Source organism: Alligator sinensis, unplaced genomic scaffold (genome assembly GCF_000455745.1).
Source record: "Alligator sinensis unplaced genomic scaffold, ASM45574v1 scaffold544_1, whole genome shotgun sequence".
NCBI classification, from domain to species: Eukaryota; Metazoa; Chordata; order Crocodylia; family Alligatoridae; genus Alligator; species Alligator sinensis.
The window spans coordinates 3,476,281-3,498,516 of NW_005841937.1; positions in this window are offsets into that span (position 1 = coordinate 3,476,281).

Below are 22,236 nucleotides of genomic sequence, written 5' to 3' on the forward strand. Positions count from 1 at the left end.
TTCATGTGCTACCTAAAGGTATGTAGAAAAAACATTTAAAGCTGTGTCTATGTCCAAATCGCCGAATTTTTCTGAATGTCTTTGAATCGATTCAGAGGGTTCTGATTTGATTCAGAGAGATTAAAGGGCCTTCTGATTTTATTTGGATTCAGAGATTGTCACTGAATCTGGCCGAATCTCTGCTGAATCGAATCAGGGACCAAAGCTTTGTACAGCCCTAGTCCAGGGTCTTCTATGTGGCTAGGATGATTAGGAACTATGGAACGCAGCTTCTACAATGCCCCTGCTGGCAGCAGACTGCATCTCTACAAAACCAGATACTGGGGCAAGAACTAGTTTTCAACATTTAGCCATACCAAGATTTTCTTGGAATTTCCTTTCTGTTCCAATCACAGTGCCAAACCCTCTTAACATTTTCAACTGTCCTTTTAATGCATGCATCAAGCTAAGAAATATGTATTCAAGAAGAGTATAAAGCTTTCCTCCTCACATTGTTTTTTCTGTTTTCTCAAACTTGGTCTGAAAATTCCTACTGAATCAGATTTTCAGGGAACTGGGAATCAGGGAAAATTTCAGATTTCAGGGGATATGGGGAAATTTTATAACAATTTTCAAGAGAAATTTCCCCCACAAAAATCTTTTTATAACAAGTTCCATAGCAGGTTAGAAATTGTAAATCATATGTATAGATAAAAGAACATAAACAGTACAGATGTCTAAGGCTGTTTATTCAGGATTTTAACTGTGTAATTAAGTAAAGAGGAAAAAACATGTTTAAGTCAGGAAAAAGAATGATGTGTATTGCTAGAGAACAAAGCAGATTTACAACATGAAAAGGTAAAATATTTTGCCAAAGCAATTAGATGATATAAGCAGAAGGCAGGAAAGTCAATTATCTTTTATATACATTTCTAAAACATACTGTTAGATATTTCTTGCTTCCCATCCCTTTAATAGTAGCATAATCTGTTCAACACTGCAGTTTCATTTACCATTATTTACTTGTGGATTACTGCAGGATGTGATAAAGTATATCATTATGTTTTCTCTAGTATATGAGTAGTCAATAGTCTGGCACTACATTTTTTGGGAAAGGTTGCACAGATAATGGGGAAAAATAATGCTGCTTATTGGAAAAGTAATACTATGAAACATTTTTTGTAGTTATTATAGGGATGCTGTGTAACTGCAGGACAAATTCCCTGTGTTGTGCGGGTAGGTAGGGACAAGATACAGTCATATCATCAGTCTGTCCCATTGCAAATAGGAGGAGAAATGTGGTAGGACATTTTTTTTTTTAAAGTTGAGTTCCACACTATGGAAATGTTTGAGTCCCCATGGTGAATGGCAGCTTTCATTCATGTAATGATGACTGAACCAACTTAAGATAAAATAGAAACCTTAGCCAAGAGTTCAGAACAACTTCCAGCATTTCTGAAAATATTAGCATGTGTATTAGCTTTCACTCCGTATAGGCTGAAAGTTGCTGCTACAGTGCTACAGTGTTCAGCCTTAAAGCCTTGCCTCATCTTGCACTACTTTCCTGTTAACCCAATTCAGAGTGCCTTAAAATAGCACCTGAGTAGAACGTGTATTTTATTTTAGCAAAGGCACATGACTTGAATAGCACACCTAAGGCTTTATTCTGGTCCCTTCCCTTAATTCCTTGCCAATATTTTGATTGTTTGAACCCTGTTTAGCATTATGCTTTAGTCCCTTTCATCTTTTATTTATGTATTACCTGTAGCAGCTGAATATGAGCCCCTGAATCCTTCCCATAACATCTTCTAAACCTCTGTAAAGCATGAAAAGAGTTTAAGAAAAGGCCAAAGGAAAGTGTGTGTGTGTAGATCTCCCACTATCAACACCCCCACCCCTCCCCCTGTGCTGTAAATTATCTGCGTGGCTAATTTTTGCCTGTGCAGTTCTGCGGTTTGTGGTGCTGCAGACAGGTTTGTGGCACCACATTCTGCATGTGCATTGCTCATCTGGACACGTCCATAATGTCCTCTGGATCACATCACCATTCAGTGAGGTTCACTGACCAGTACCATATTTTCATGCATATATCCCACGGGGTATACATGATTTTACAAAAAAAATGGATGGGTGCGGGCTATACTGGGGTGCGGGCTATCGACGGACTTTTTTTCCGCAGGGGCTGGGGCCGGGCCAGGCTGTGCTGCCTCCCTGCTGGGCCCAGGCAGGCCGGGCTGCGTCACTGCCACCGTGGGGGCTGGGGCCAGGGCCAGGGCCGGGGCTGGGGCTGGCTGCACCGCCTCCCCTCTGGGCCCAGGCAGGCCAGGCTGAGCCAGTGCTGCCACTGCCATAGGGGCCAGGGTGGGCTGCACCACCACTGCTGCAGGGGCTGGGGCTGGGGCCGGCTGTGCCACCTCCCTGCTGGGCCCAGGCAGGCTGGGCTGTGCCGCTGCTGCTGTGGGGGCCAGGGCCAGGGTGGGCCGGGCTGTGCCACCTCCCCATGTATACACCGCCGTGGGGGATACACGGGTGCAACGTATACACAGACTAATTTACAAAAGCACAATTTTTCACAGGTTATACTTAGGTGCAGCTTATATCCGTGGGTGGACTATATGTGTGAAAATACAGTAATTCTTCAGCGTTATATAACCTCAATTTACCTGTAGCCATTTTCTTTATTTTGTTACATGCAATTGCACGTACTGTACCAGTGGGATTTTTTAAGCTGGAATCAGTGTGAACTCAAATGTGAGCCAGTGAAATTCAAGAAAACTTCAATTATTAACATTTTCAGGACCTGAAAAGCTAAGTTGTACTTGTTAAAGATTTCCTGTTATGTATGGTCATTAATGAAAGAGACCATTTTTGGTAATAAAATCTGATTCATAGTGACACTGTAATTTTGAATAATGAGTACTGAATTACCAACTGTTTTTAAGTCATGCAGATATGTTGATAAGTCAAGTTGAGATAGTAGCTCAATGACACTTTCGGTAAATTTACTTGGATAAAACATAATAATAAGTATTGATCATCTTGCATTCTAAATACAGTGAATTCTGAAGGAATAAATTTTGCTCATGATCTGCATTCAGATTAATTGATTCAAAGGTAACACAACATGAATAGTGCCAATTGTCAGTTCTCATTAATTAGCCTTCTTAGATCTGAAATATAGGAACAAAGCAGAACTAAAAAATGTAGAGAAAGCTAAAATTTAAAACCAGAAAAAGATCTCAATCTCATGGAGTAGAGAACACAGATACAAATTATTTTTCAGACAATTTAAGTTTGTTCATGAATTTGGATGCAATAAATCTTTAATTTTGCAAATATGTAAGAAATGTCCTAATCTGAATAGTTGAACTGGGTTCAATGGCTTCAAAAAAGTAAAGCTGCTCAGGTATCCAGGTTGTAGCTGTATTGGTCTAGAAGCAAAAGGAATCAGAATTCATGATACAGGTGATATCTTTTATTAGATCAACTAGATTTTTTCAAAAAAAAATCTTTAATTGCAAGCTGTTGAGCACAAACACCTTTCTTCAGGCATAGAAGAAAAGATTGTAAAGCATCATCACAGAGCCCAGAGATACCTCACCACATAAGAAATTCCTGCCCAGAAAAGCATTCCATGTTTTTACTCTTCTGTTAAATATGAAACATCATAACCAGAAGAAAATCTGACTACATCCTGCTTGCCACTAAACAACTTCCAGGTAAAAAGACTATTCCAACTTTTCTCTGAGCCTAAACCTGCATAAAATGAACTGTGCCAAACAGAAGATTTTACCACACCTTTAAGTCTTCTATGAAATATGAACTTTCATTTCTATTTGGGAGAACTTTTTTCTCTTATGCCTGAAGAAGGGTGCTTGTGCCCAAAAGCTTACAATTAAAGATTTTATTTTTTGGTCTAATAAATGATATCACCTTTACTGTGACTTCTGATTCCTAAACCTGCTCATGTGTTCATTTTTTCAGGATTAGTGTCTATGTAGTTCATGGGCTGGGTGCTGCTTTTTTCTATGGCCCCAGTCCCTCTTTATCTGATATCTGTGTCACCTGCAGGTAGGTGAATATAAATCTCTGAACCCTCCCCTATATCTTCTGTGGTAAAAAAAACAAAACAAAACATAGTACCACACAAACAAATGTAAGAGGCACATGAAACATATAACAGACTTTCTAGCTTTTGTTTTTTTATTCTTATTTTTTTTCCTGGTGATCTTTTAGTTTCACATAAAGAAAATCAGATAATATCAGTCATAAAGGCAATCAGATAATATTGGTGGCATCTCATTCAGCAATTATTATAGGAGAAAAAGGGTGATCACAAACAATACATTATGTCTTCTCTATTGGAAAAAAACTAAATTTTATTTTTACAAAAGAGAGTCCCTTGTAGATAGATATATACTACAACAAGTTTTTATACACACACGTATGTATGTATGTATGTAAGTCTATATATTAGGGGTGTGTGAAATGAGCCATATTTGATTCGGATTCATTTTCAGCCTGAATCAGGGGCAGAAATTCAATTCATTGATTCAGATGACTGTCCCTGATTCAATTCAGCCAAATCCAAATCTGAAGATTTGATGCTGATTAAGAAAATCAGTGATTCAGCCATAGACACAGCTTTAAATGTTTTTCATACATACCTCAAGGTACCAGGTGGCTCCTGAATGCTGCAATGCTGGGGCATACGGAGCTTCTCACAGGAGGCGGGGGGGTGTCACGTGCTCGGCAGCAAACCCAGAAGTGGACCAGAAGTACTTCCGGTCCACTTTGGGGTCCTCTGGGGAATGTGCTGAGGGGTCCCTCCCATGCCCCCCCCCCAGTTGAGCAATCAGCTGCGGGGGGACCTCAGGTGCCCTGCAGACCAAGGAGGCACCAGTCACTGAGCTGGGGGGAGGGGGGTACCCCAGTGTGCTCCCTAGCGGACCTGGAAGTGGACCAGAAGGAATAGGCTGCAATTGGACCTAGACAGGTTACAGGGGTGGGCAGATGAGGAGAGGATGGGTTTCAACACTGACAAGTGCAAGGTGCTGCACCTGGTGGGGGGAAGAACCAGCAGCACACCTACAGGCTGGGGAACTCCCTTCTTGTCAGTGCAGAGGCAGAAAAGGATCTTGGAATCATTATTGATGCCAAAATGAACATGGGCCGACAGTGTGGGGACGCAGTCAGAAAAGTCAACCACACCTTGTCATGCATCCACAGATGCATCTCAAGGAGGTCCAAGGAGGTGATCCTCCCCCTCTATGCAGCATTGGTCAGGCCACAGTTGGAGTACTTCATCCAGTTCTGGGTGCCACACTTCAGGAGGGATGTGGACAGCATTGAGAGGGTCCAGAGGAGGGCCACCCGCATGATCAAGGGGCAGCAGGGCAGGCCCTACGAGGAGAGGCTATGGGACCTGAACCTGTTCAGCCTCCACAAGAGAAGGCTGAGGGGGGATCTAGTGGCCTGTTACAAACTAGTCAGAGGGGACCAGCAGGCACTGGGGGAGTCCCTGTTCCCCCGAGCACTACCAGGAGTGACTAGAAATAACGGTCACGAGCTGGCAGACGGTAGATTCAGACTAGACATCAGGAGGCGCTACTTCACAGTCAGGGCAGCTAGGATCTGGAACCAACTTCCAAGCGAAGTGGTGCTGGCTCCTACCCTGGGGGTCTTTAAGAGGAGGTTAGACAAACACCTTGCTGGGGTCATTTGACCCCAGTACTTTTTCCGTCCATGGCAGGGGGTAAGACTTGATGATCTGCACAGGTCCCTTCTTACCCTACCAACTATGAAACGATGAAACTTCTGGGTCTGCTGACTAGCACACTGGGAAGTCCCCTGCACTCCTGTGAGATGCTCCATCTGCCCCAGCATCGCAGTGTTTATGATCCAGCTGGTACCTTGAGGTATGTAGAAAAAACATTTAAAGCTGTGTCTATATTTGAATCTCTCCAAATCAATTTGGAGGGTTCCAATTCAATTTGGAAAGATTAAAGGGTCTCCTGATTCGATTCAGATTTGGAGTTTCAGCCACCAAATCGGGCTGAGACTCTGCCAAATTGAATCAGGGACTGAAGCTTCGCTCAGCCCTAATGTGTGTGTGTGTGCGTGTGCATGTGTGTGTATACGTGTATGTATAAAACTACAAGGGACTCTCTCTCTCTCTCTCTCTCTCTCTCTATATATATATATATTAATATGTATATAATGTATTAATATGTATATGTTTAATACATTAATGTATTAATACATTAATGTGTATATACAGATATTTGTATAGTACAAGGGACTCTCTTAGACATACATATACATACATATATAGACATATACATATATAAATATTAAACTACAAGGGACTATATATATATATCATGTGTGCATGTGTGTGTGTAAGGACTTATTTTTCTTGCATCTTAATTGTTTTACAAAATTTTTTCTTTTTTTGTTTTTTTTTTGTTTAGATCTGTCCAAGATTGCTGATCTGAGATTCATGATGCCTGGTATTATTTCAGTTGTAAGAGTATATATCAATGGAAGTGGCTCAGACTAATGCACGTTTATAAACCTTTGAGCATGCCCGGTGCAAACTAGATGTCTCCAGAAACCAAAGAAGATTTATGCTCAGCTAAGTATTAATATAATTAATGGAAACAGTATTGATTCTTGATTGCTATATAATAAAGTGTATGTATTAGATACAAGCCAATTGTGGCAACTAAGACTTTTATTTGGAGTTTGCAATATTGCTGAGGTGGTTGGAGGCAAAAGAATCAAGGTTTCAAGTTTATGTATGTCATCCTTTACAGAGGGATGAATGCATGTGAAAAAAGGGTTTCTATAGTACAGTAGCATACAGTGGCTGCCCTGGGCACTGACTTGAGTAGGCAGGGGGAGGGTGAAAAAAGCTGCAGCTGTCATAGATGCACAATCAGGCCAAAAGCGAGAGGTGATAACTGGAAGTCGCTGCTGACCCTGTGTGTAAGAGCTGAGCTGCATTTAATGCCTTTGCATTAGCACTTTACCCCATATTTCAATGAATGTTTTTAAATGAACTGTGGAAGTTTTCATTAACCTAAGACTGAATTGTCATATTTTTGTGCAGGTGGTAAAAACATACAATTCAATTCAATTTATCAAGGATTCTAGATAAATGCTATGCTCCCACAGATGACATAACGCACATACAATCATAATATAAATAAGTTCAAACAAAGTAACTGAACTACAAATATTATATTAAAAATAGAGCCCACCAGCATAAAACATTAATATGAATATAGTAGTAAATCAAGACATGAATCTATAATATTGTTGTACATAGATCCACAATTGAGACAATAACATCAATTCTAATGTTAAAATGTATCACTTATAGCAGTAATAAAGGGTATTTAACTCTAATCGCATCAGGATAAAAACATGACATAATTTCTGTTAGATTGCTTTTCAGTAGTTTCTGTGAGATAAACTATTTGCCTTCATTGCATTCTGAATATAAGTGGCCAGACCTTAAACTCATTTCACTGGAGTAACATAAATAGAATCTCATCCACTGAATAAATATCATCAAGATAACTCAGTTACCAACCATAGCTTGAAATATTTCCTTAAGCCCTGATATGAACTTTATCAGTAGTGAGACAAAAACACCAGGTATTGTAATGCCCATCCTTATATTTTACATTTTCTATGGATGAACGTAAAACTTTAAGTTCTGTTGCTATTCTTTCTGCCCAAAAGCATAAACAGACTGTATATGGTGGACCAAATTCTGTTCCCTATGGATATGAATGATGCACATGAGAATTGCTTTGAATAGACTTATTTTATTTGTATCCTAATCAATATGTGACAGACTTTTGGTACCCGCAGTTGCTGAGATTGATAAATCCATTCTAAAGGAAAAGATTCACTAAATCAGATTTAATGGTTGTCTATTCCTAGTACCATGACACAGCTGTAGTGCTCTGGACTTTTTCTGGTGACATTAACATTTTCATAAAACAGAAGTTAATTTTCAATAAAACATACCATATTGTAACTAGTCATTTATTTAAATGAAACTAAAGCATAGGCCCCATGTTTACTAAAAGCTGCTTTGAATTAAAGATAATAGTTAACAATATTCACTGTACATGGAGATGGCAGTGTTAATGTGGCTATGTAAACAATATCCAACAACTATCTGTCTGGATATATGATCATGAGTAGTAGATTGTTTATTGTCAAAGGCCTGAGTGGCTAATAAATGCTGGCAATGGCTTGAATTTGCTGGAATGCTGCACAGCTGCAGCATTAGTCAGACTTTCCCTTTTCTGAATTCTATAATCCCTTCAATATTGCATTAAATATGTTTTCAATATTTATCTGGATAAAAATGTGCTGAATGTTGCAACTGTTCAATTCTGGTGTTTGTCACAGCATAAATGTGTAAGGTAGAAGGTAACAGCATCTTTATTGTTAAAATCTAGTGTAGTTCTTTCTTGTGTACAGCTCATTCATATGCTTGTATTTGGGATATTTACAGCAGTCAGTACGGCTTTGTGGTCATTTGGAGGTAGAGGCATGTTAGAATTACTGAAGCCAAACATTAGGCCTTTGTTCTTGGCTGAACTTACTGTACTGACCCATTGCTCTACACAAGAACCTGAATCCCTATAGATCTAAATGTCAGAAACTAGTCCAGTAGAACATAACAAATGGCTTTTGGATTTGTTGTACTCTACAGTCTAAATCCTTGACAAGCCAGGAATAGAAATGGTTTATGAACGTGTCACTAGTTTTTTTTTCTATTAGTATTCCTAAAAGATCAACCAATCTATTGTTAGCTGATCTATTGTCTCCACTATCCTCACTAAAACTGAAGAATCATTTGAACTATGAGCCAGTTTATTTAGATAATGGTGATTACAATTAATGATAGGAAAGAAGAATGTGCTGCCCTTATGTTGTGGGTTCAAAGTTATGAGAGGGAATCAAAACATATGTGATTCAAGTTAACTGCCTGGCCTAATACAGTTTTGGCACAGCTGCCTCTCACCATGTCTACATATTTCCACTAGCAATTACTTCTCCAGCTGCTATTGAAAAAAAGAGAGCACACCAAATGGAGGGGACTGTAAATGCACACCACAGATGACCACTTGGTGTCTGTGATGAATATTTTAGATATGGAATGTGTATTATCCTGTGGAATGCAAGTATCCCTAGAATATGCAGGACACTGAAGTAGTAAATAGAGAGAAGGTCACTTTTTTGAATTTCAGAATTTCAATTAAAATAATTTCAGATCTTTTGGTGACTTTTCTCCTTCATTTTGTTTCCCACATTACTAGAAATAGTTTGGCTGGACTCAGGCAATGTCCTACAGAGTCCATCAGCACTAAGTCAGAAATTGAAACAGAGTAATACTAGCTAAAGAATGAAATACTGGTCTCTCCTTTTTAATGTTCACTTTACTATTCATGTACATGGCAGCAGTTTCAGTGATGTCCACAACTTAATCAATCATGGAGACTAAACTATGCATTTAACCTAGAATTGTCCCTCAAGGGAAAGGTAGGAGAATATTGGGGAAACTTGAATGAAAGTTGCACCTGTTCTATGGAAATACAGAAAGCTTTAGGAACTAGGCCTGTTGGCAACTTTCATGAGAGTAAAAAAGACTGATAGAGCTATTGAGAAATGAAGTTTTAAGACTAGACATGTACTTTAAGTGGAAGTACTGTATAAGTCTAGAACACACTATTATTTTTATATGTTAGCTTTTTTTAATGATAAATTGTTTCCATCTAGGCTCCTGAAAACTGGCAAAAACTTAAACAGATTCAACCATCTTGTTCTTCTCCCCTTATGCTTTGATTTTCCTTTTTAAATTGTCAAGTATGTATACATGTCCAGTATGTATGTATACATACATGTATACGTACTTGACAATACTTCCATATTTTCTTGCTTAGCTCTGTTCAACCAGCTTGGGATGCAACATTTAGATCAATGGTTCACATTATGGGATAAATTACACCTAAAAAAAGACCCAGATCTTCCAAAATTTAGAACTATAGCAAACATCCACTTACTGATTCTTTCTTATACATCATTCCACTCATTGATGTGCACCTTCATTTTCTATGTCCACCTCCTCCTCTCCCAGGTGGATTCCTGGTTGGCTATTAATTTACCATTAATTTAATTAATGACATCAATTCCTACCAGTTTGAAATAAGAGAATATCTGAAAAGGTCAATAATAATAACATCCTGTGTAGCGTACACATAGAGATCCCCTAACTACTTTTAAATCGCTGTATTTACTTGTATACACACACACATTCCCCCAAATTCAGCCCTCCAGTATTGGGCATGTTCCTTAAGCAGGTGGGGTTGGGAAGGCTGATTTCTCTTTGCTGGAACACAAGCAGGGATGAATACATGTATGCACTCAACTGGCCGTGTCTATGTGAGATGCTGACTCGTGCAGTTGTTACTGCATAGTCATTTAGTACTTTCATACCCCAGTACTAAATGACTGTGCAGTAACTAGCATTACTGCTCAGTTCCATGCCTGCATGGCTTCATGGTGATGCTGACTGTGCAGTAGCTCTTTACTACTGTGCACTAGTGTCATGTTACATTTCATGCCACATGATGTTACTGTGCAGTAAGTGTCTCGTGTAGACACAGCCACCATGTAGTAAGATGGTCAATACTTCTTTCTGGCCCTAACAGCAGAAGTGTTAGAGTCCTGTGTTAACCTCTCATAGTTACAGTAGCTATAGTACTGTATCTTGTGCCTGAAGCAGCAAATGCCCTGACTCAGGACAAGTGAGCTGCTGCAACCAGACTGTAGTATGTTGATGAAACTTGTGGTGTGGGAACAACATGTTATTTACAAGAACTTATATAAAGAACTAAATATAGTAAAAAAGTAACAGTCTTGATACTGCCCTTGCAAGGGTCTGGAGCCTAGCCAATCTGCTGGCAACACTTTTACTAATGCAGCCCAGTATGCTTTTAGCCTTCTTCACAACAAGGGCAAACTGTTGGCTTATATTCAATTTATTGTCCACCGTAACCCATAGGTTCTTTTTGCAGAGCTGCTACTTAGCCACTCGGTCCCCAGCCTGTACCAGTGCATGGGGTTGTTCCATCCTAAGTACAGGACTTTGCATTTGTCATTATTGAACCTCATGACATTTCTTTTAGTTCAATCCTACAATTTGTTGAGGTCTCTCTGAATATTAGCCCTATCCTCCAGTGTATCTACTAGTCTCTCCAGCTTACTCTATGCCATCTTCCAGGTCATTGATGAAGATATTGAACAAAACTGGCCCCAGGACTGACCCTTGGGGCAGTCCCCTTGATACTGGATGCCAACTAGACATTCAGCCATTAATTACTACCCTTTGAACCTGATGATCCAGGCAGTTCTTTTGCTGAGGAATATGTCATAAACCTTATTACATCCAGAGTTAAGAAGCTTCTATTTTATTGCGAGTACTAGGATTTTGTGATTTGTGCAAAAACAGGCCTCCATTGGCTGACTTATCTTTCTGTAAATAAGGGAAGAGACCTGCTCAACTGTGACACCAATTGGGCTACTAAAATCTCTGTATAAGACTTCAACATTAGTCAGTGCTGTAGTCATGGTATTCAGATAGTAATATTCATAAACTACTCTGACTCTGATCTTCCTTGACAACTGGATTATATTCTTCTAATATAGGAGCGCTTGGAAATTTATGTACTGTTTCAACTGTAATCCTGCTATATAGAGAGAGATATATTAGAAAGGGGCACTGTTTCATGGGGTGATACTATGTTAACAGAATAGAAATAGATGAATGTTTCTTGTTGAGTTTTATATCTAATTTGTTTCTTATTGTCATCCCACATTTTCTTTGATATTTCTGCTTTCAATATTGTTTATCTTTCAGTGAATGTGTTTTGAATTAAATGTTCCCCAGTTGCACAAACCATTTTTTTTCTAATTAAATTGATAAATGTCAATATTTTAGTTGAATATGGAGAAAGGAAGATGTTTTAAAAGGATACCATAAATGTTAATGGTAGATCCAACTTTATTTACCATTTGAATTACATTTCAGCAGCTCACACTTTTTCTAATATTTATTCTTTTTCTATCATTGTGTCTAAATGCTCTAGGTTCCTGTTGTGGTATTTATGTTTTTGCTTCCAAATTTAGTAACATTTTCCAATTAAATTTCACCTGTGAATTTTATTAAGAAACTCCAGCTGCTGATCACTAATTAAAATGTTAAATAAGTTTTAATCTTCTCTTAAAATGTATGGTATCTATTTAGAATGTCTTCCCCTCTCCATACTCAACATAAAAGAGTGACACTTAAATTTGTTTACAGTCAAGAGGAAGATTGAGAATAATGCTCTGAATTTCAGAAATAAAACTGTTTTGTTTGGCATGATTTGTTTTTGCTTTATCTCTATGCTGCTATCTTATTACAGTCAATTTCTACATTTTTAAGAACAATTTATACCTGGCCTTTAGAAAGTTGAGAGAGCAGTGTAAAACACCTTCCCCCTCTTTCCATTTCACAATCTATGCACTTGCGCAGTACAATTCCTCAGAGAGAAAAAAAAAGCTCCATATGTATTATTTTGCAGTCATTCTGTGAGTTTTATAATAAGCAGATTGTTCCCATAATAATGCCCAGCTAGTGAACAATAAGGGCAATCTGATAGTATTTTAAGCTTATATAAAATGGCCATGAAGAAATATTCAGATTAAATATAGAGTGCAGGAAAAAAAATATTTCAATTTGAAATCCAGACTACAACTAGTATATGATGAGTAAATGCTATTATACAAAGAAGGAGCACCCTAAGTTTTGTTGTTCAGTCTCCACATTAACCAGTAGGCAAAGTTGTTCAAATGTACTGGTGTAACTAATCTGTATCTGTAGAGATATCTACTGTATTCATGAATAAGACCTCAAATTAATGTCTAACCCTCTTGCACTCATACATTTCCAACTTCAGCATGGTTGCACTAGTACTTAGGAAGTTTTAATGCAAAATTATTTCATACTTGCACTATTAAAAACAGGATTTTGAGCTAGGAATATCTTTAGCCAGATCTTGCTTTGGGGTCTCAAAATAAAATTTTGGCCTATTTTTCTCACTGGAGGGTGTTCAATAAATCTCAAAAAGCATGTCATAGTCTAGCTGTTAGACCTCAAATGGCAGCTGGTCATGTGGTCAGTCTACTTCTGCAATATGTATATTTAAGATAAGCATTGTCCCTATAGATTTTTTTGTCATGGAACCTCATTTTTATTTTCAGGCACCTTATGTTCTTTCTTGAAAGCAAAATCACGTTATATATGCCCAGAAGTCTTTGCTAGGCATGTGTGAAGTGGCTAGTATTTGCTTCAGATTCAGATTCAGCCAATTTGGGGGACAGTGATTCAATTTGGTGATTTGAATTACTGTCCTGAATCAATCTGGCTGAATCCAATTCAGAGATCTGGCTTCTGCTGAATCTCCGAATCATACAAGCTCATCCTCCACCCTCTTTCCCACCCCTGGCAATGGCTGTCCCATCCATCCCTGCTCCTGGCACTTTGTAAGTGCATGGGGAGGCTCTGCATGAGTCCCCCGAACCCAGCACCCACCATGGCTGCACCATCTGCCCCAGCTCTGACCCTTTAAGAAAAAAAAAACAATCCACTTCCCCACCCCCCCAGGCTTGCTGGTTCCTGCCCACGCTGCATGGGGGACTCTGCACGAGCTCCTCTGAAGCAGGAGCTGGTGAGTCCAAGGGGTTTGTTTCATTATTTTTCTTAAAGGGTCAGAGCTGAGGCAGGTGGGACAGTCAAGGGGAGGCTGGGGGAGTGTGGGGGGGGGAATCGGGGGGCTCATGACAGACCCCCCATGCAGCACATGGCAGTGGGGATCACCCCCCTGCCGGGCAGCACCCAGTGTGTGGGGGCTTTTTTTTAAAGGGCCGGGAGCTGGGGCAAGGCAGCCATGGAGGGGCTGAGACAGCAGCTGGGGATTGGGGGGCTAGGACAGCAGGCAGGGGATGGGGCCTGGCAGGGGTTCCCCCATGGCCTCCTCCCCCTCCTCCAGCCTCCTCTCTTCCGCCTCCTACTTACCAGCTCTGAGTCCAGCTCCAGCTCCCTGCTGCAGCGACCAGGGACTGCCCGAATCCTCGAAGCTCTCTGAATCATTTTCAAATTGATTCAGAGAGCTTCAAATTGATTTGGATCTTTTTATTGGTCCCCTTATTTGATTCAGATTTGGACATTTGGCCACAGAATTGGCATCTGAATTGACACCGAATTGGCACCTGAAGCTTAGCACAGACCTAGTCTTTGCCATCAGGAATAACTGATTTTAAAATATACATTTCAGGGGAACCTTCTGAGTCTTTCTAAACATGTTCAGAATCATCCTCTGTGTTTAAATCCACCTGCTTTACAAGGGCTTCATTTAAATCCATAAGTCTGTAATTTCCTTCATTCCCCCTATTACTGCCACACAATTCTCAAAACCATCTCTTCCATCCCAGGCATGAAAAGTAAATCCTGGCTTCTTGCCGATGGGCTTGGGCAGAACTCGTTAGTAGGAAAACTGCATTTACTTAGGAAAATAACATCATGTGGCAAGGCTATGGCAACAATAACACCTCCTCTGCCAGAAAATACTTTCACTGGGTGGCTCAGGTGGCCCCAAACACTTAAGAGCATTTTTCTTGTACTGTAAATTCCCAGCGGTACATTAATTTCTACTGAGAGCTAATAACTACCCTGTCTCTAAAGCAACTGGTCTTAAGTTTATTAGCTTTCAAGACAGAAGAATAACAGACACATATCACTGACATTTAACAAAGATATCTTTCATGGTTTTCTTTATTTTTTCATATGCACCACACGTTTCTCTTTAGTTAGAAAAACACATTTGGAACCACATTCTGAGTAACTTCCCATGAAGTGAAGCAGATTTTTCATAAAAGTTCTACCAAATACTGAGATCCTTTTCACAAAGTTCTGATGATGTTTGCAAAGAAAAATAATAAAAGACCGTGTCAAAAGCTTTACCATCCCTTGCATACTCTCTTCCTTGGCATCCTGAAGTAACATCATCCCTTTCTCCACTGATATAAGATTTATCTCCCAGTACTTCTAGATCAATTGCTTCCTCCTCTGCCAAAAATGTCATAAACAAGATATAACATATACAGTCACATACTAGCCTGTTGACAAGTGTAATGAATACCAAAGTACAATTATAAGAGCTTGTAAAGGTTTCAACAAGGAATCTCAGGGTGTCTTTACACATGCTCTGGAGTGGCGGAGAGAGGAGTGCTTTAATTAAAGTGGCTCTCGGAAGCCATTCTAATTAAAGCACCTACAGCATCTTGTGTATTCAGTGTCTCATGTATACAGCATCCCACTCTTCAAAATGTCAGTGGGGGTGCTTTAATTAAAGCTAGTTTAATGTGTGTAGGTGCCCTCACATTTTAAATTCCTTAGTAAAGGAACTTCTTCACGTAAACTATTGTCCATCCTGCCTAAAACATCTCCTAGCTTCTCTTATCTCCACTAATGAACTATCTCCACTTCTCTTGACTGCCATAGTATAACTTCTGTGGCTAGCAGACACTTTAATTATAGAGACGGCAGCATATTTGATATTTCTACAACAAATTCCTTAAATTTATTTGCTTAAATACAAGGATTTTCTATCAAATGGAAGAGTGAGATATCTCAAATGGCATAGTGAAATAGAATCCCTGTCAAAGCTGAATGTTGCTGTTATGGGTGGTGCCCATTTTCAGGTCATTTTGTAGTCAGAGGGCATGTCTGCATGTTTATTAATGCACCTTAGGTACTGCACATTTAGTTTAGTACTTGCTTCATAAAGTACTAATTAAGCATGCAGTAACTAGTGTTCCAGAGTGGTAGCACCAGCTCATGGCTTTTTCATGATGTTTTACTGCACATTAGCCTAATAACACTGTGCATTAAGCTATTAGCATAGTTTTTAACCACCACACTACTGCTCAGTGCAATTAGGCTAATGCACAGTAAGCATCTCATGTAGATGGGCCCAGAGAGCATCTAGATTTTCATGGCTTGAATACTACCTCTTCCCCAGAAGTGCAAATTAGGATAAAAGTTAGGTTAATTGGTTGCCTAAGGATTTTTCCTGAAGAACTGTTGGCCTGGTAGATAACTTTCCACAGCACCTCTCTTCTAGCCTCTAAATAATGTCACAAACCAAGAAGACAAGCATTGTTGAGAGCCAGATCTGTTCAGCTCTTAGCTGCAATTGTTACTTTGGGACTAGCCTGAAGTCCTCAGAAACTGGTATGCATAAAGGTGACAAGGATTGAAGGATGTTTCTAATTTACTGGGTGTGTCTATACGTGGATTTGAACCATCTTAAATTTACAGGAACAGGCTGGAGTCTACATATGCAGACATTAAAGGGCAGTAAGGCATCTACACATGTGTTACTGCACAGTAAATAATCGGGCATAAATTTGATACCAGAATGATGCAAGTATCAAATGTATGCTCAGCTCAACATAAGTCACCATATTTACTGCACAGTGTGGGCATGCACATGTAGATGCATGCCCATACTACACAGTAATTTTGGTTACTGTGCAGTAAATGCACACGTGTAGATGCACCCACTGCATCTGAAATGCACTGGACACATCTAAATGTACATTTTATTATGCAGTAGCCAATTTTTCTGCACATTAAGCACCACTAAAAAAGTATGCACTTTCACTACTGTGCAGTAGGGCAGCCTAACGTGCATTTATTTAGTACCTCACATTACAGATACTAAATTTAATTTGCATTAGGAAAAGCTCATTAATGAACATGTAAATGAGCCCACTGGGCATGTCTACACGTGTGTCCCAATGCACCGTCATTTAGAACTTGCTTTAGCAAGTTCTAAATGACGGCACAGTAGCCACCTATAATGCACAGTTCTGGTAGTGCACGGGTGGTTTCCAACCCTACTGCGCAGTAGCAATGAGCTACTGTGTAGTAGAGGCCGCTTCACAGTTAGTGCCTGCCAACACTACATTGGCATAGCAATGAGCTATGTCACCGTACCTCATTACTACAGCAACATAGCGTCTCATGTAGATGTGCCCATTGCAGTTCCAAGGGTACAGCTCTTAAATCATATAGGTATTATTTAGATAGATTTCATGAAACCAGACATAACCCTCTTAAAGTCACCTATCTAGGTGCTGTGGGAGACTTATGATCAGATGCAATTTTAGCATATTCTTACCTGCCTGGAAGAAGCCAAAAGTTAAAGAGAACAAGAAAGAAATTAAAGTGATTTAATCCCTGTAGGGGAAGGTAAGTGGGTGGCCAGCATAGTCAGACACAGACTACATTATTGTTGGCTAGTTCTCACAGCAACTGCATTTGTCTTGGATTAAAAATCACACAAATGCTATCCAAGTTTCATAGTAAAGTGCCATGCTAGAGCTTTCTGGAGGAGAAATAGAGTCTGAACTGAGGAGAAAATGAGGAAAAGAGAAACTGCTAAATAATATTCCGTGAGTTCTTCAATGTCTCCTGCCCTTTTTGGGGGTGACCTGTGATATGCAAAAGGGTGCCTTCCAACTTGAATAACATTGGACCTCCAGAATTTAATAATCTTTGCAACTCCAGCAGTTAAACTGAATATTTCTGGAACTTTTTCTCAGGAGTCCCAACCTCTCTCAACTGGTAGTGGCAAACTTCTCTGGACTGAAAATGAGCCCAAGTTGTTTTGGGGGGGGGGGGGGGGCCTCAAAATCTTTTTTCCCAAGCGATGCTCACCTTCACATGTAATAACAGAAATTCAAAGAAGAACAATAACTTTCTCTCCTAGCATGGATTAGGTATTGTACCATAGCAATAAGAATCTTATGTTAATAATATTAAAAACAGAGAGATTATTTTTTTCTCTCATACATATGCACAGTTCACTGAGAAGTCTGAGTAGCATATAAGAGCACTAGGAGGGGGAATGCAAAAATCCATCAGCCACTGATCCAGATTTATTCTAAAGAGAGAAAATTATATTTGGTTCTAAAGGATCAGGATACTAATATTTTATAGTTTTACAGTTTCTTTTGATTTATAAAGGAATCACACATTTCTCTTTATGAGCTAAAATGCACAAAGGGGCGACAAAAGGGGAAAGACTTTATTACCTTAGTGCCAAGGCCAAGTAGCTCAGTAATAATTTGCTGAAACAGGGGTCTACACATATTCTACAAGTAAAGTAGACATTCAACAGACAGTTCCCCTCTGCTCCCTCCCCTTTCCTGCTTCAGAACATTGACACGTCAAGAAGTTAACTTTTTTTCTGGTCTGTGGCTGTTGCTAATTTGGATAGGAATTATTTGGCTAGAATATTTGTGGAAAAAAGCATTGAACATTGGGAAATGCTTGCAAATGTGGATAGTACAGCCCTTGGTTTTATTTGGACAATTTCCCAGAAAGCACAGAAATTGAGGCACAATGCATTTACATTTAATTTAAAATAAAATGGTTTTATTATAGAGATTCCAACGTAGCACATCTATGGTAGCACAAAAAGGCTTGTTCTTCCACTTGAATCTGCCCTTCCAAGGAGATCTAGTACACCATACTTTTCTAACATTTCCTGAATATACATGTGAGAAACAAAAAGAAAAAATGATTCTCTTCAAGATCATCAAATTAAAGGATTACCATGCATTTTAACATCCTTACATGATGTACCAAGTACAAATAATTTAATTATAGTCAGATGACATAGCGTTGCCTAGGAATCAGTATATCCTTTGTTCCAGATTATTTTATAGCTATTTCAAATTCAGACTTTATAAGATACTGATTCTTTACATTCTGTATTTTTGTTTCTTTGTTGTGAATCAGAACGAGTGGCTGTGGTGTCACTTTGATTTCTATGTGTGCATACTGTTGCCCTGTGTTCAATTTTATCAGAGGAAAATCTTACTAGATTCAGAAGATTAAATTTTCAGAGAACTAAAAAACACAATTCATACTGTACCAATTCCTTCAAACAACAGATGTTCTCCCTTCCAATGACTCCAGTCACCATGTCTAGTCAATCCCTGAACCCTCTACTGAGAGAGAAAAAATGGAGAAATATATTTTGATCATTTGCCTTACTATGCTTCTATCTTTCCTCTTTCCTACCTCATAACTAATTTTCTCCTTAAGTTTTTACCTTATTTCCTCCTGCTTTTTCAAAATTGAATAAAAAGCACCTTTTTAAAGTAAAATGGCACCAGCACTATTTATTAGAAACATTTGGCCAGATTTACCACTATCTTGAACCTTGTGTAGTCATTTGGACATGACCATATGGGTCATGGTATCCGGTTTTTCCAAGCTGTGCAGAGTACATCAAAGGTCGTTTTCAGTCCTAAAGAGCTATGGGTTTAGTTGAAATGTGGAGATGCCAGTCCATGCACTGAGGTATAACCTCTGTTCCTGGAGGGCATGTGTACTGGGAGTAGGAATAATAACTGGGGGTGGAGAGGGGATTTTATTTTAAATAGATTAAATTTGGGGTTAATGGCCCTTCATGCATCTCTCTATACATGCTGCTTACTCTTAATTAATTAAAGGTATTATTAATCACAGGTGAACAGTGCTCCAGGTGTGGTACACCAAATAGCATTTATTTGACTATTACAGATCTTGAGTTAAAAAAAAAAAAAACAAAAAAAAAAAAAAACAAAAAAAAAAAAAAACAAAAAAAAAAAAAAACAAAAAAAAAAAAAAACAGAAAAAGAAAAAAATCTCAATATAATCAATAAATACTTTCAAATACAATAGTTTAGTCATTTGTTGAGAACACAGTTTATAATCTATGACTGTTGTACAAATGTACAGACCTTTATTTATTGAACAGCTTTTTACATTTATTTGACAGAAAAAAAGAAACATTTTCAGCTGTTTTCAAATGACTTCACCCATGTATAACTTAAAGCATGGCTTTAAAGTTAAATTTCAAAACTTTTAATTAAAAAAAATTAAAAACATTTACTTAGACACTCCCCTGAACAGAGACTGGTAGTATTTTTTTATTCCCTATTTTGGCATACAGTGAAATTGGCCCCTGGACAGAGGTCTAGTCTACAGACTATGTACAAATGAAACTCCATTTTCACCCTCAACATTAGGCTTAAATGGAACTGCAATGGTCAGAGACCTAGTAATGACCATCTCTATAGGGATGAATTTCAACCATTAATCATTGCTGTAAGTAATACACTCTAAATAAAATTCACCCTTAGGCACAGGATGGATGCTGCAACTTAGATTATGTCTATATTACTTCACTGGTAGGTCTAGGACTGCCCCCCAAAATCTTGTGAACTCGCTCTACTTTGTGTGCCAAGGCCAAGTTATTTGTGTAGATGACTTAGGCTAAGGAGATATTCAAAAAGCCTGAGGCCTAATCAACCTAATCTACACGGGTTTCTCCAAGCTGCATAGATTGGATCACAAACAAACAGAACTCATGTTCACCCTTCCTTTGGGGGAGGCAAGCAGATGGCTGCAGTGGCTGAAGCCAGAAAACTCGGGGTGCTCCCAGCATAACAGACATTGCTGAGGGCAGCTGAGCCCAGCTGAGTGGGGGCCACCCTGACTGGCTGCCTGGCATGTGCCCCCAAATCCCTGGTGTCTGTGGACCTGCACCCTCCCCCCGAACCAGCCTAGAGTTGTGAGAGGCAGAGGTAGTGGCTCAGCTGGCCAGCCAGGCAGCAGGGAAAAGCCCACATTTGGTGGCCCCCATTCTCCCCCTCACCTGCCATCCCTCCTCTCCTGGTAAAAGGCAGTGGCTTAGGGTCCTGGCTTTGCTGCCTCAGCTCTGTGACAGCCAGGAGGTGGGGACAGTTCAGCATTCCAGTGGAGCAAAGGATTATGGGCTGAGGCTAGCCTGTCTACCCTGGGAGGTGGAGGTTAGCAGTAGAGCCACAAAGCATCTTAGGATGCTGGGGGACTGCAACCTAACTTGAGTTGGGAGGAGATTCAGCACAAAATTTGATAGACTTGTCTAACCTAACCTGATTAAATCTGACACTATAATCCCTGTAGTAGGCCTGTGCGAATAGGGAAGTATTTGATTTGGATTCAGCCAATTCAGAGGACAAGTGATTTCATTAGGAGATTCAGATCACTGTCCTGAATTGATTCAGCTCAATTGGCTTCGGAATAGTCAGCGCTGATTTGGAGAGATTCAGTGATTCAGATCAGGGAGAGGCAGGCACAGCCGGAGGCTGCAGGTTCTCTCGTGACTCCTTGAGCTGTGCCTGCCTCTCCCTGGGTAGGGGGAGCTGCGGGAAAAGCCCCCATGGCTGCTGTACCTGGCTGCAGCCTAGTCCCAGCACTTAAAAAAAAAAAAAAAAAAAAAAAAAAAAAAAGGCCTGCACTCATTGGTTCTGGCAGCAGTGATTGGGGTCTCTGGGCACTCTAGCAGAGTGGAGCACTGAGGGGCAACAGGGATTGCCCCCCTCCCGCACCTGGCACCCGCACAGCAGCTTCCCCCATGGCAGGGGTCCAGTGCAGCTCAGCAGGGTTCAGGGTGCTGTCTGGAAACTGGGACTGAATGGTGCCGGGCTCTGGCTGACATGTGGAGCCACCCCAGCTCCCAGGCAGTGTGCAGTACCCTGCTGAGCCACACTGCATGTGCACTATGGGTGTCAGGTGGGGGTGATCCCTGCTGCTCCCCACTGACCCCCCCACTGCCCCACACTGCATGGCGGGGAGCTCTGCCATGAGCCCTCAGAGACCCTGATCCCTGCTACTGAAGCCAGTGAGTATGGAGTTCTTTTGTTGTTTTTTATTTAAGTGCCAGAGGCTTGGCCAGGCAGTGGATGGGGCTGGGCAGGGCAGCCATGGAGGTTTCTCCTGTGGCTCCCCTGGTTATGCCTGCCTCTGCCCTGGTGGGGGAAGCCATGGGGGCTATGCCTTGCTGCCACTTGCCCTCCTGGCACCCAGGGGAGGGGCACAATGCAGGCATAGCTCATTCCAGGTGGCAGGAGTACATGGCCCCTGCTCCCAGTGCTTCTATGTCCACATCAGTGTTGGGAGCAGGGGCCCTGCTCTGCTGCCTCTTGTCAACGGACATGGGGGGCATGGGATGTGGGCACAGCAGCACTGGGATTGGGGGCTATGCCCTGCTGCTGCCTGCCACCTTCTGCCTGGAGTGAGCTATG